At 44.1% G+C, this 13,919-nt stretch overlaps 1 protein-coding gene and 2 long non-coding RNA genes across 9 annotated transcripts in view; 2 read left to right on the top strand and 1 right to left on the bottom strand.

Moving 5' to 3' along the window:
- Window positions 1-7,738, top strand: part of LOC142929304 (uncharacterized) — a 42,822-nt gene extending 35,084 nt beyond the window's left edge. Inside the window, exons 4-5 of one of the 4 annotated variants that reach the window (XR_012945578.1) lie at window positions 40-84; window positions 127-7,738. This is a non-coding gene — a long non-coding RNA (uncharacterized LOC142929304). Of the gene's footprint in view, window positions 1-39 lie in introns of all 4 variants that reach the window. The other 3 variants (XR_012945579.1, XR_012945577.1, XR_012945575.1) reach the window with 3 other exon arrangements.
- LOC116947028 (putative oxidoreductase YteT) overlaps window positions 1-13,919 on the top strand; it is a 338,553-nt gene that overhangs the window by 175,760 nt on the left and 148,874 nt on the right. The gene's annotated exons all lie outside the window — the stretch shown is intronic.
- Window positions 1-13,919, bottom strand: part of LOC116947030 (uncharacterized) — a 118,963-nt gene that overhangs the window by 63,559 nt on the left and 41,485 nt on the right. For 2 of the 4 annotated variants that reach the window (XR_012945582.1, XR_012945583.1), the window contains exon 2: window positions 9,852-10,056. This is a non-coding gene — a long non-coding RNA (uncharacterized LOC116947030). Of the gene's footprint in view, window positions 1-9,851; window positions 10,219-13,919 lie in introns of those variants that run through there. The other 2 variants (XR_004403635.2, XR_004403634.2) reach the window with 1 other exon arrangement.

Below are 13,919 nucleotides of genomic sequence, written 5' to 3'. Positions count from 1 at the left end.
TTGTTTTTTACAGTATTGGTTGTTTTTATGCGATTATAGGTTCTTTTTTTACGGGATTATAGGTTGTTTTTTACAGGATTATAGGTTTTTTTACATGATTATACGTTGTTTTTTACAGGATTATAGGTTGTTTTTAACAGGATTATTGGTTCTTTTTTACAGTATTATAGGTTGTTTTTTACAGTATTATAGGTTGTTTTTTACAGGATTATAGGTTGTTTTTTACAGGATTGTAGGTTGTTTTTTTACAGGATTATAGGTTGTATTTTACAGGATTATAGGTTGTTTTTTACAGGATTATAGGTTGTTTTTTTACAGTATAGGTTTTTTTGCGGGATTATAGGTTGTTTTTTACAGGATTATAGATTGTTTTTTACAGGATTATAGGTTGTTTTTACAGTATAGGTTGTTTTTTACAGGATTATTGGTTTGTTTTTACAGGATTATAGGTTGTTTTTTAAAGGATTATAGATTGTTTTTTTACAGGATTATAGGTTGTTTTTACAGTATAGGTTGTTTTTTACAGGATTATAGGTTGTTTTTTACAGGATTATAGGTTGTTTTTTACAGGATTATAGGTTGTTTTTTACAGGATTATAGGTTATTTTTTACAGGATTATAGGTTGTTTTTTACTTGATTATAGGTTGTTTTTTACAGGATTATAGGTTGTTTTTTACAGTATTATAGGTTGTTTTTTACAGGATTATAGGTTGTTTTTTACAGGATTATAGGTTGTTTTTTTACAGTATAGGTTGTTTTTTACAGGATTATAGGTTGTTTTTACAGGATTGTAGGTTGTTTTTACAGGATTATAGGTTGTTTTTTACAGGATTATAGTTTGTTTTTTACAGGATTATAGGTTGTTTTTTTTACAGGTTCATAGGTTGTTCTTTTTATAGGATTATAGGTTGTTTTTTTACAAGATTATAGGTTGTTTTTTACAGGATTATAGGTTGTTTTTTTACAGGATTATAGGTTGTTTTTACAGTATAGGTTGTTTTTTACAGGATTATAGGTTGTTTTTTTTACAGGTTCATAGGTTGTTCTTTTTATAGGATTATAGGTTGTTTTTTTACAGGATTATAGGTTGTTTTTTACAGGATTATAGGTTGTTTTTTTACAGGATTATAGGTTGTTTTTTACAGGATTATAGGGTGTTGTTTACAGGATTATAGGTTGTTTTTTACAGGATTATAGGCTGTTTTTTTTACAGGATTATAGGTTGTTTTTTACAGGATTATAGGTTGTTTTTGCAGGATTATAGGTTGTTTTTTTACAGGATTATAGGTTGTTTTTACAGGATTATAGGTTGTTTTTTACAGGATTATAGGTTGTTTTTTACAGGATTATAGGTTGTTTTTTTACAGGATTATAGGTTGTATTTTACAGGATTATAGGCTGTTTTTTTACAGGATTATAGGTTGTTTTTCACAGGATTATAGGTTGTTTTTACAGGATTATAGGTTGTTTTTTACAGGATTATCTGGGCTAATGACTGGGAGGATGGCCGCGGACAATTCAAAATCGCAGATAATCCAAAAATATAAATTTTCCATGGATCTCTGTGCCAGAAACCACGAATATCGATCAACTGATCGCTGCACGTGCTCAGTCATAACTTTCCTTCTCACGCGCAGAAGAGTCTGCCCACTAAGTGGACCGCAGGGCCATGCCAATCAACATCCATCAAACTCCACCCACTGTTGTAAAGCTATGCAACTACTGTACTGTAGTGGCGATCACGTGGATTTCGGATGAACTGCAGTACATATTTGTTTGTTTTCAGCACGTGACTTGTAATGATAATTTCCCAGGCTAACAATGTAGTATACCTATTTTGAGATTATTAATTTGGGCTTAAGGGAAATCCATGAGTTATTAATGGATGGCAAAATCTCAGGTGCACGGTTAATCCACAAATCGGATAAACCGTACGCGGATAATGGATAGTCTGTTGTATTTACTTTAGGATATGCACGAAACCATTGCAGTCAAGAATCCGTTGACAATAAATAATGTGCTTTAAAAAAGCAATCTGAGCTAAAGTGCACCCTCTGCTGGATTACCTGCCCATCCGTGCAATTTGCGGTTAGCAGTCTTGTGTGTGTGTCCATGTGTTTGCGTTACACTGCCACGTTCCATGATCGCTTAAGGGGAGTACATGAGAAGCAGTTTGTTTTGCAAGTAATTAAAACGAAAATACCTACAGCCTGTTCTCCTTTTACGCCGCTTGTTTTTTTTTCATACCGCGAATTGGATATAACGCGATCGAGCGAACGGAACTACATCGCGGCGCGAGTAGGAATCAGTGGTTGTACGGCTGCCTCGGCGTAGCGTCTCACAAGTCATTGGGATGCTGCTGGATGCTTCTAGGTGCTACCCACGCGCCTCGGTCTTTGCTCAGCCTGCGTTATGCATCTCACGTGTTATCGCGGACTGTGCTGTGCTCTGCATTATATATTATTCATTATAACGCGAGTTATCTATAACACGGTGCTCTTCAGGAACGCAACACCTCCCGCGTTGTAGGAGGACGGACGGCGTGCATTTTTTTGTCTCACGGGGTTGATAACGTGCGCCGATAAGCTCTTCCATTACACCTTCTCGGCCATGGCTCGTGCGCACGCAACGTCAGGCCTGGTGGCTCCCAAGTGGAGGAGGGAGGTCGCTAGAGAGTTGTCTAAATCGGGGTTTCAACGGTAAAGTTACCTCAGCCCCCAATTTTGAACAAGTGAGTCTAGCAGAGCCGCGTATTCATCGGCAAAAAGCGTCACAAAATTGATTCAACATTTCATTACCGCTCGAATATTCTCCCATATTTATCATCAGTTTCTGATAAACCTGTTTACAAATCAACCGCTAAGCAGGAAATGTTGTGTCATGTCGCTTGATCAGTGCTGTCTCGTTGAGTACAGCCAATGCAAACGTGCCAATGAAGTTTAAAAGTCGCAAGTTTATTTTATTTTACCAGCTGAGAAGTCAAGAGACCAAGATTAGAGTCGCATTCGCCTGGGGCACAAACATTACGAAAAAATAACATTACAAACATTACAAAAAGCAATTACGTAAAAGTACAGAAATGAAGCAAATAGAAATCGCAGCAAAAAAAAACTGCATTCTAAAAAGTAATAGAACATAAAGCTCACGCACAAATCGATATTAAATTAAATACATTTTCTGTAACTTTTTTCCGTTTTGCCAGCCAAAGCCCACTGAGCTCTTAGCTCTTTTTCAGAGGTGACCTGGCCACACGTGACAGCTCATCAAAGTGGCCCGTGTCACATCGTCCACACGTGGGGTTTTATAGGAGCAGCCAAATCATCTAAACGCATGATGTTGATTCTAAATGTGAAGGGCAAAGCCGGAGGACTCGGAGAAAAAAATTCACATGACCCCTGTGAGAGAGGGAGAGAGACACACCGTAAACTCCAAACGTACAATAGGCATCGTCAGGGTCCGTGATCAAACCCACAACCTCCTGCATACCAGGCGAGGGAGATAACCAAAGTTGGAAAGTATTCATAGTTTAATTAAGTTTTAAAAGAATCATTAAAATGGAATTCACGTGATGATTATTATTTTTGCACGAGTATGTAACCAGCAAGGACCTGCGGCAAATGCAATTGCGAGTGAACTCATCACACAGAATCGATAGCTTTGCATCATTTTGTGAATTAAATGGAAGAGGAGAAACCAAGAACATTTTCGAAGCAATGGAATTGGGGCATGAACACAGAATGAGTAAGAACCATTATTAATCTTGATTTGAAGCTTTCGTGACTGCAGGAATCCATACTCTTTGTGTTCTTCCGGTAAAGTGACGTAAGTCGAAAATAAAATAAATCACGACGTTTCTGGCGCAACACAAGTGTCCATCATCAGGTGGCAAAGCATGGTCTGCTGCTGAGGCACACTGTTTTAAACCATTAGTAACCATTTTTATTTCTTTCCTGGGCATAACGCACTTAAGCGTGATGGGGCGTACCAATATTTCAATGTTTTTTGGGTTCCGAATAAACACTGGATAGGTGAGGGACTCGATTATGTGCGTACGCATTCAAGAGTAACTTGGCCCACAGAGTCTCCCTCCCGATTTGAAAGAGGGTGGTGACCACTCTCGGAGGGAACATCGCTGGTGATCAAGGGAATAGTTCGTTTGTAAGATACCACAGCAGGCAGAATGTCAGGATAGACGTTGGAGGTAGTCGTTCTGCAATGTTTCCGTACACAAGATGAGAAACAGGATTTGTTTCTATACATAGTCCCCATCTTCATTATTCACATTTTCAATATGTTTTTTGCAGTTCAGATGATACGAATTTATGAGCAGATCACAGGCATTCGTGCACATTGATTGAGATTTTAATGCGGGTGTAGGAATAATCCATCCGTAGGACAGCCACTGTAATTTCCCATCGAGGGCAAACTCATGGGGAGTCACCTTGTCCCGTCAGGTCGAGTACGACCTCTGGTGACATCCATGGCCAGACTCCGTCACCCACACCGCCTGTCTCTCACTGCCTCTCGTAGCTGGGTTAGTGCAAGGCCAGCGGTGTTCTTGATGTCGTCCATCCACCTCCTCCGAGGTTGACCTCTGCCCCTGCTACCGTCTCCATTCTCAAGCAAGGCCGATTCCTCTAGTCCAGAGGTCCTCATAACGTGTCAAAAGTTTGTCAATTTATGATTCACAAATAAGGTATCGAGTGGAAGAGTGGGACCGATCTCTCTCAGGACGGAAGTGTTTGAGATTTTGGCTGTCCATGGCATACGAAGCATTCTTCTCCAGCACTACATCTCAAATGTGCCGATCCTCTTTCGCCCGCGCTCAATCTCTCAGCGTCCACAACTCACATCCATTCAGGGCAACAGGGAATACCAGAGCTTTGACAAGCCTCTTCTTGGTGTTTATGGTAATGTCCCTGTCTCTCCATATATTTATTGAGCTGTGACGTTGCTTGTTCTGCCGTGAACTAGCCACCATTTGATCTCGTCGTTACACTCCTTATCTTCAGCAATCAAGGAACCCAGGAAAACAAAGTCCTTCACAACTGCGATTGGTTCATTTTCCAGATTGAATGAGTTCAGTTCTGTCGCCATCACCTTCGTCTTTTGGAGATCGAGGCAAAGTGCAGCCTCCTCACTGGCTTCTTTAACATTTAACAACAGGGTCATAATTTCAGCTTGGCTATTTTGCTGGTAGGGGAGTCTCAGTTGTAGCTCATGAGGATTGACTAAATGTGGAATTTCAACTTATTGGCTCAGGCAATGAGCATCACCCATTGTGGCGCAGTACAACAATGGATTTCTCTCTACTGCCACCTGGCGAGAACGTAAGCCTAGAGCAGCCTATACCACCTGCTTTGTGTACGGTCGTCCCCCATATACCCACTATCCAGGCTCAAATCTGCTTAGCTGCCGAGATCGGCCGAGATTGAGGTGCATTTTTTGTTGCGTGCGTTTAGTTTATTGTCCTTCCCGCGCACCTTCGATTAGCACGCTTGGCTAAGCACGGTGCGAAATAAGTTCAGCGCACACGCACACGCACGTAGGTGCATTCTGGGTGATTTGCTCACAGTCCTGCAGAGTAAGCTTACGTTGAGCTTCACTTCTCACCTGAGATCATCCCCTTCACTCTCACCGATGTGGTGCCGAATGCTGCGAGTCGCCGCGCGTGTGCCATGGGGAATCCCGTCGTGATGCGGTGGCACGGTCTAAATGTAAACTGTTACTGTCATACCGAGGCCTACATCAAATGCTATTTAGTCAGACAGAACACTGACGTCCATTATCTCTTACGTAGTCAAAAACGTTTGAAAGGTGAAATTCACGTTTCACAATTTAGTTGTATTCTAAGAATGTTTTCACAAGTTGTCTTTATTTAGACTGTGATAATGTTATCCAAGACAACCCCATTAAGTACCATCACCATTTTTTTACGAGGGCCACGGTTATGTCGATGGGCCAATTCCTTTTTCGATTATTATTTTGGGAGGAAACCTGGGAGTCCAGATAAATCCCGCAGAAACTCCGGAACGACACTCACAACGGTTTGCACTGATGGGTTACAATCCCATGTGCTTATACTGCCACCTCCTGACCCACTCGCAGCTCAGCAGGCTGGCTTTAAACGCGGAAATATTCGTGTTTTGTATTTACTCAGCAGCACGACCTACACTTTGAAATGTTGCCCTTGGATGTGTTTTTGGGTTGTACAGCGGTGGTAAGATGTTAACTCCCTCGCTTGGGATACAGGAGGTTATGGGTTCGATCCCGACCCTGACGCCTGCTGTATATTTGGAATTGGCGGTGTCTCTCTCTCCCCGTGGTCGCGTGGATTTTTCTCCGGTCCTCCGGTTTTTCCTTCCACATTTAGAATCAACGTCACGGGTTTAGAGAATTTGGCTGCTGCTATAAATTTCCACGTGATAAGCCGCTTCGTTGAGCTACCATTTGTGGCCAGGTCGCTTCTGAAAAATAACTATATAGCTCAGTGGGGCCTTACCTGGTAATATAAAAATTGTTGAAATAGTTTGGCATGGTGTGTGTTACTTTCACTCCACATGCTGCTTGGAAGCTCGCAGCATTTGGAACGAAACGCAGAAACCGTGCCGAACACCACTCGGTGCAACCCGCGGGCGCATCGGAGAGCTACACAGCAGCGTTACCGACACAGCAGTACCTGCAAATGTTGCCTGGGGGATTTATTTTTTAAACATCCACTTTACGTATATGTTGCTATTTACACCATCTATCCTTAATGCAGAAGCTACACTGAGGAGCCACTGCAGGTATCAAACCGTCAACCCCGCGCAGCTGGCCCTGTGGCGAGCACCCAAACCACGAGGCTTTCGAGCTTCCTAGCTGCCCACAAATAAAAAAAGTGAAGAAAAAATATTCCTTCCTTATTGACTTGCCGAGTTCAGAAGCCCCAGAAGCTACGCGGTTCCTCATTGGCCACGCTGTGCCAAGGGAACACGAGTTTGTGAACTCGTACGCGTATCGTACACGTGCTGATGCGTGGAGCATTATGGGTAAAATGACGCGTAAAGCCTCTTGGCTTTGCAGATCAATGATGTCCAGCAGCATTTATTGAAGCAAGCAAGCAAACTCGTGACCAGTTTCGTCCGTTTGTGTCTCATCAGCAGTCAGGCTTGTTAAACCACTGCAGCTGAGTTTGCCAGACGTCATTGGCAAAAGCACCACGAAGTTGAATCAGGTTCAGAGTTTACTTGCTTTAAAAAAATGCTGCTTGATAATATTAGTTTGGAAAGCCGAAGAGGCCGATGTATCGTGTTTCAGTGTACACTGAGCCATGCATGGACTAAGTATATCAGTGTCCTGTATTGTGTATCAGTGTACGCTGAGCAATGCATGGACTAAGTATATCAGTGTCCTGTATTGTGTATCAGCGTACACTGAGCCATGCATGGACTAAGTATATCAGTGTCCTGTATTGTGTATCAGTGTACGCTGAGCCATGCATGGACTAAGCATATCAGTGTCCTGTATTGTGTATCAGTGTACACTGAGCCATGCATGAACTAAGTATATCAGTGTCCTGTATTGTGTATCAGTGTACACTGAGCCTTGTGTGGACTAAGTATATCAGTGTCCTGTATTGTGTATCAGCATACACTGAGCCTTGTATGGACTATGTATATCAGTGTCCTGTATTGTGCATCAGTGTACACTGAGCCTTGCATGGACTAAGTATATCAGTGTCCTGTATTGTGTATCAGTGTACACTGAGCCTTGTGTGGACTAAGTATATCAGTGTCCTGTATTGTGTATCAGCATACACTGAGCCTTGTATGGACTAAGTATATTAGTGTCCTGTATTGTGTATCAGTGTACACTGAGCCATGCATGGACTAAGTATATCGGTGTCCTGTATTGTGCATCAGTGTACACTGAGCCTTGCATGGACTAAGTATATTAGTGTCCTGTATTGTGTATCAGTGTACACTGAGCCTTGTGTGGACTAAGTATATCAGTGTCCTGTATTGTGTATCACCATACACTGAGCCTTGTATGGACAAAGTATATTAGTGTCCTGTATTGTGTATCAGTGTACACTGAGCCTTGTGTGGACTAAGTATATCAGTGTCCTGTATTGTGTATCAGTGTACACTGAGCCATGCATGGACTAAGTATATTAGTGTCCTGTATTATGTATCAGTGTACACTGAGCCTTGTATGGACTAAGTATATCAGTGTCCTGTATTGTGTATCAGTGTACACTGAGCCATGCATGGACTAAGTATATCAGTGTCCTGTATTGTGTATCAGTGTACGTTGAGCCATGCATGGACTAAGTATATCAGTGTCCTGTATTGTGTTCAGTGTACGCTGAGCCATGCTTGGACTAAGTATATCAGTGTCCTGTATTGTATATCAGCGTATACTGAGCCTTGTATGGACTAAGTATATCAGTGTCCTGTATTGTGTATCAGCGTACACTGAGCCATGCATGGACTAAGTATATCAGTGTCCTGTATTGTGTATCAGTGTCCACTGAGCCTTGCATGGACTAAGTATATCAGTGTCCTGTATTGTGTATCAGTGTACGCTGAGCCATGCATGGACTAAGTATATCAGTGTCCTGTATTGTATATCAGCATATAGTGAGCCATGCATGGACTAAGTATATCAGTGTCCTGTATTGTGTATCAGTGTACACTGAGCCTTGTATGGACTAAGTATATCAGTGTCCTGTATTGTGTATCAGCGTACACTGAGCCTTGTATGGACTAAGTATATCAGTGTCCTGTATTGTGTATCAGCGTACACTGAGCCATGCATGGACTAAGTATATCAGTGTCCTGTATTGTGTATCAGTGTGCACTGAGCCATGCATGGACTAAGTATATCAGTGTCCTGTATTGTGTATCAGCGTACACTGAGCCATGCATGGACTAAGTATATCAGTGTCCTGTATTGTGTATCAGTGTACACTGAGCCTTGCATGGACTAAGTATATTAGTGTCCTGTATTGTGTATCAGCGTACACTGAGCCATGCATGGACTAAGTATATCAGTGTCCTGTATTGTATATCAGTGTACACTGAGCCTTGCATGGACTAAGTATATCAGTGTCCTGTATTGTGTATCAGTGTACACTGAGCCTTGTGTGGACTAAGTATATCAGTGTCCTGTATTGTATATCAGCATACGCTGAGCCTTGCATGGACTAAGTATATCGGTGTCCTGTATTGTGTATCAGTGTACACTGAGCCATGCATGGACTAAGTATATCGGTGTCCTGTATTGTGTATCAGCATACACTGAGCCTTGTATGGACTAAGTATATCAGTGTCCTGTATTGTGTATCAGTGTACGCTGAGCCATGCATGGACTAAGTATATCAGTGTCCTGTATTGTGTATCAGTGTACACTGAGCCATGCATGGACTAAGTATATCAGTGTCCTGTATTGTGTATCAGTGTACACTGAGCCTTGTGTGGACTAAGTATATCAGTGTCCTGTATTGTATATCAGTGTACACTGAGCCTTGTATGGACTAAGTATATCAGTGTCCTGTATTGTGTATCAGTGTACACTGAGCCATGCATGGACTAAGTATATTAGTGTCCTGTATTGTGTATCAGTGTACACTGAGCCTTGTATGGACTAAGTATATCAGTGTCCTGTATTGTGTATCAGTGTACACTGAGCCTTGCTTGGACTAAGTATATCAGTGACCTGTATTGTGTATCAGTGTACACTGAGCCTTGCTTGGACTAAGTATATCAGTGTCCTGTATTGTGTATCAGTGTACACTGAGCCTTGCTTGGACTAAGTATATCAGTGACCTGTATTGTGTATCAGAATAAACCGAGCCTTGCCTCACTTGAACCGTGGAACTCTGGTCTTGTCGTTGCATGCGAGTAACGAACGGTGCAGCTCCCAGCAATTCCGTCTGCCGAGCGCACACCTCCCTCTACCGCCCGATGTCCACAGACCGCACGCTGCGCCTTGACATCCGTGAACTCGCGTAAACTCCACGTTATTTTTAATGACTCCAAATGCCTTGCTGGGCTGTCTGTGCCAGGGCCCTAAAAAATACCATAAAATACACGTAACTTAATTTAGACATGGCCGGGCAATATTTTTTTAGATTAAGTACGGTCTGTGCTCCTATAACGTGGTAGCTCCGTTCCTGAAGAATAACGCGTTATGGAAAAATTGCGTTATATTTAATATAGGGTAAAGCACAGTCTGTGATAACTCGTGAGATGCGTAACGCAGGCTGAACAAAGACCGAGGCACGTGGGTAGCATCTAGAAACATCCAGCAGCATCCCACTGCCTTGTGCGACGCTATGCTGAGGCAGCCGTACAACCGCTTATTCCAACTCGCGTAACATAGTTCTGTTCACTCAATCGCGTTCTTTCCAATTCGCATCCACGTTATGAAATGTGTTCCCTGATACATTCATCGCGTTACATCCAATTCGTCTCATGAAAACATGCAGCGTTATAGAACAGACTAACATGAAGTACAGTCTTTTATCAATCAACTGTTGGGATGAGGGCCTCCCGTCACCACGTGGTTTGTGTGCGGTTACGATATGCTACTGATCACTGTGGGTTGGTGAAGCCTGAGAGCAAATATTTGGAAGCGTAGAAGTATGGGACAACAATGTATATCTCTGCACTGCCCTCTGCTGTCCACAACATAGTTCCGCAGCAGCCACAACACCTGTTTTGTATGGTGGTGACCCAGCCAGCCACTATCCAGACTGAACTAAGTTTAGCTTCCGAGATCTGGCAACCGACTGTCGGATGAAGGCTTCCACACGCAACCCAGTGTCAGTCATGGGGGTTGTTTGACCATACTTCACCGTGCTGGTCAGCACAGTTTGAAGTGACGTTGTGCCAGGCCTAGTTCAAATATCACTTGGCAGTGATGCTAGCCATGACCAGGAATCAAACTCAGGTCGTCAGGTTCACATCTCAGTGCCCGAATCGCTGCATCGCGAGAGTTTAAATTAAATTAAAGTTTGTTTTGTTTAACTAGGTGAGAACTCAAAAGGAGACCAGGATAAGTCTCAGTTACAAGTGACCTGGGTCATAAATAGTACAAAAACAACACAACGCACAGCAACGAAGCGAATATAAATCAGACACAAACTATTGCGCCATCACATGGGCACGGTTGGCTACGTACGGCGCGAATGAAGTTGAACATACATACCTGAGAAATCAAAACTATCGCACGAATGTAAACCATTGTTTAATTTAAAAAATCCCTGCAGCGCAAACCCGTTTGGACAGATTATTTTTAGACTGGCCAAAGTACAAATACTCTAGAGATGAGCCCATTTTAAAATAACGTATATTAAATTCGATACAAATATTCCTGCATGGCCATGTTGGTGGACCCGCTTGCTCCTTAACGTGATATCTTGAGTTCATCTTCTGACCACAGTTGACTCAAAGCCAGAATGTGTCTGGTGTTGATACAAATAACCATTGCAGAGTGAGGCTGTCCCGCGTTGATGGAGTCAGCGATGGCTGAGACCAGTCCTCACCACCCACAGGAATGTGTCATTTCCATGATAATTTATAAATGTCATTAGAAGATAGTATGTTGTCATTTTGTCCACATGCCTGAATCAGAATATTTATCCTAGATACGTCCGATGTGCTATGAAGCTATTTTTCACAGGTGCCCAGTAGGGACGGGTCAGAAAGTTCCGATACAACAAAAACATTGGAGTGCAAAGTGTAGGAAAGGTAAACATCCTTAAAAATAAATACATAAAATAAATAAAGTATATACGTTCAAATTGTATAAATATTGTACACAAATTCCCAAGCTTGGGAAAGAAAACAAAAACAGCCCCAGGCCACAGCAAGACAACACAGTTCCTCAATAAAAAAATTAACTTTGGATCCATGGGTAAGGATTAAAGTTCCAAATCACATTTGCAAATGCAGCCCTCTTTTAATCCACTGTTGGATGGGAACCTCCTCCCCGTGCTGTCCGGGTCATTGGAAGCCAAGCACCGATTCAGACATCACTAATGTTAGCCGTGATGTGGGATCGAACTGCGGTTGCTGGGTTCACAAACCGCAGAGGGCTAACCACACTGCACCAACCCCTGCCACACATTGTTTTTTTTGTGATTATTCCAACCGTTTCTACATTTTGCAAAGATCCCCCGTGTAGCCTTAACGGACTGTTGGGGCAAGTGCTGTTATAGCGAGCGCCTATGTGGCACACGAGCGGGTGGGTTGGCCAGCACCACGCCCAGCCGCCTTTGCATCCCCCCCGAGTGGCGATGTTTACACTACCGCACCATGTACTCGCTTGAGGCTGAGTCGACCTAGGGGACCGGTTTAGATATTAATCACGGGTGTTGGCCGTGATTATTGTCACTGGTGTTGGAATCGAACTCGGGTGGCCGGGTTCGTAATGCGCGGTTGTGCCACCGCTGTCCACACACGTGTCTTGACACACGGCACGTGTGGCCATGCAAGGTGAGCCCTCCATCGAGACGTGTCTCGTTTGGTTGGGGGTGAGAGACCCTTGCCACGTGAAGAGAGGAGAATCATATCCCGTGTCTGTATCGTGGCGGCAGCGTCCAGGGAAGTGCGATTGTGTGCCCAAGGTCGAGACGAATGTGTATATACACACACACTATCGTCATAATTTATTTAAAGCCAGGTGAGACGACAGAGAGACTAGAGAGCCCATCGAAATACAATGACTCTCTCAAGGGGCGGGCGGACCTGGCGAGGATTTTGTCATTCGTGTTTAAAAAAAAAAGCAACCACCATTCGCCCCTTCGTGTTGTTCGTCGTCTTCTTCTTCCTCCCACTCCTCCTCTTCGACGCGGCCGGCCTTTGCAGATGTTTCCTTGTATAGAGATTGCGCATCGCGCGAGGCAGTCGGTCCCCGCCTCCCCCCGCCACCGCGAGCCCGCGCCTTGCCGAGAAGGCAATGCGGGAGCGGCGCCATTGGCTCGCGGGGTGCAGAATGTTCGAGAAAACGAGGCTCGGCTTAGTGGGGTTTTTTTTCCCTCTCTCTCGTTCTCTCTCTCCCCCCTCTCTCGTTCTCTCTCTCCCCCTCTCTCGTTCTCTCTTTTTTCGATCAGAGGAAACAAGAAGATGCTCGGTGTAGTCGGCACTTTGCTTCGTTCATAATTTAGTTTTTTTTAATGCTTTGCTTTATGTAACCCCCCCCCTTTTAAATGAAAGACCCAACAAATGTTTTAAACTACGACAAGTGCTGCATCTGCACGCAGCCCTTCCCACAGTCAAACGGCCTCCGACGGGTAGCTCATATCTGCATGCACAGAGCTCTCCGTCATCTGCCACCGAGCACACGGCCTCCTCCAGTGCCCACTGCTCCTTGAAGGCCGGCACGGCGTGGGTCAGCCGCGCATGGCGGAACTCCGGCCCACACACCCTGGCTCCGACCAGAGCGCGGAAGATGTCCAGGCTGCTGGCCGGACATTGCCCCTCCGGGGCCACCTTCCTTGCCCTGTATATGGCGAGCTTGGCGTAGCCGAAGAGCACGTTGACCAGCCCCTGAAGATGTTCTCCCCTCTCTCTCTACCCCCTCTCTCTCCCCCCTCTCTCTTTTTTCTTCCCCCTCTCTCGTTCTCTCTCTCCCCCTCTCTCGTCCTTATCTGCCTTCCCTTCTCACAACGTCTCCCCCCGCCCTTTGTGAGAGAAATGAACCACAACTGAGCTTTGGCCAAACCATCAGCCCACGCAGAGGGGGGGGGGGGGGGGGTGCTCCGGTTCGTTTGGCTGAAATTGATGAGCAGCGTGTGCTTTTTTGTGATTTAATTAGTATCATCACTTGGGTTCGTCTTTTAATTGAATGCTCAGTTTGATTCGATGTGTGTTGAGGATGAAGGCAAGTGCTTCATCTCGCACCGCCCCCCCCCTACTTTTGCCTCGTG

Source organism: Petromyzon marinus, chromosome 28 (genome assembly GCF_048934315.1).
Source record: "Petromyzon marinus isolate PM22_M1 ecotype Great Lakes invasive population chromosome 28, UKy_Petmar_22M1.pri1.0, whole genome shotgun sequence".
Taxonomy (NCBI): Eukaryota; Metazoa; Chordata; class Hyperoartia; order Petromyzontiformes; family Petromyzontidae; genus Petromyzon; species Petromyzon marinus.
The sequence above is the reverse complement of the archived record's forward strand: the minus strand, read 5'-3'. Positions and strand labels throughout refer to the sequence as shown.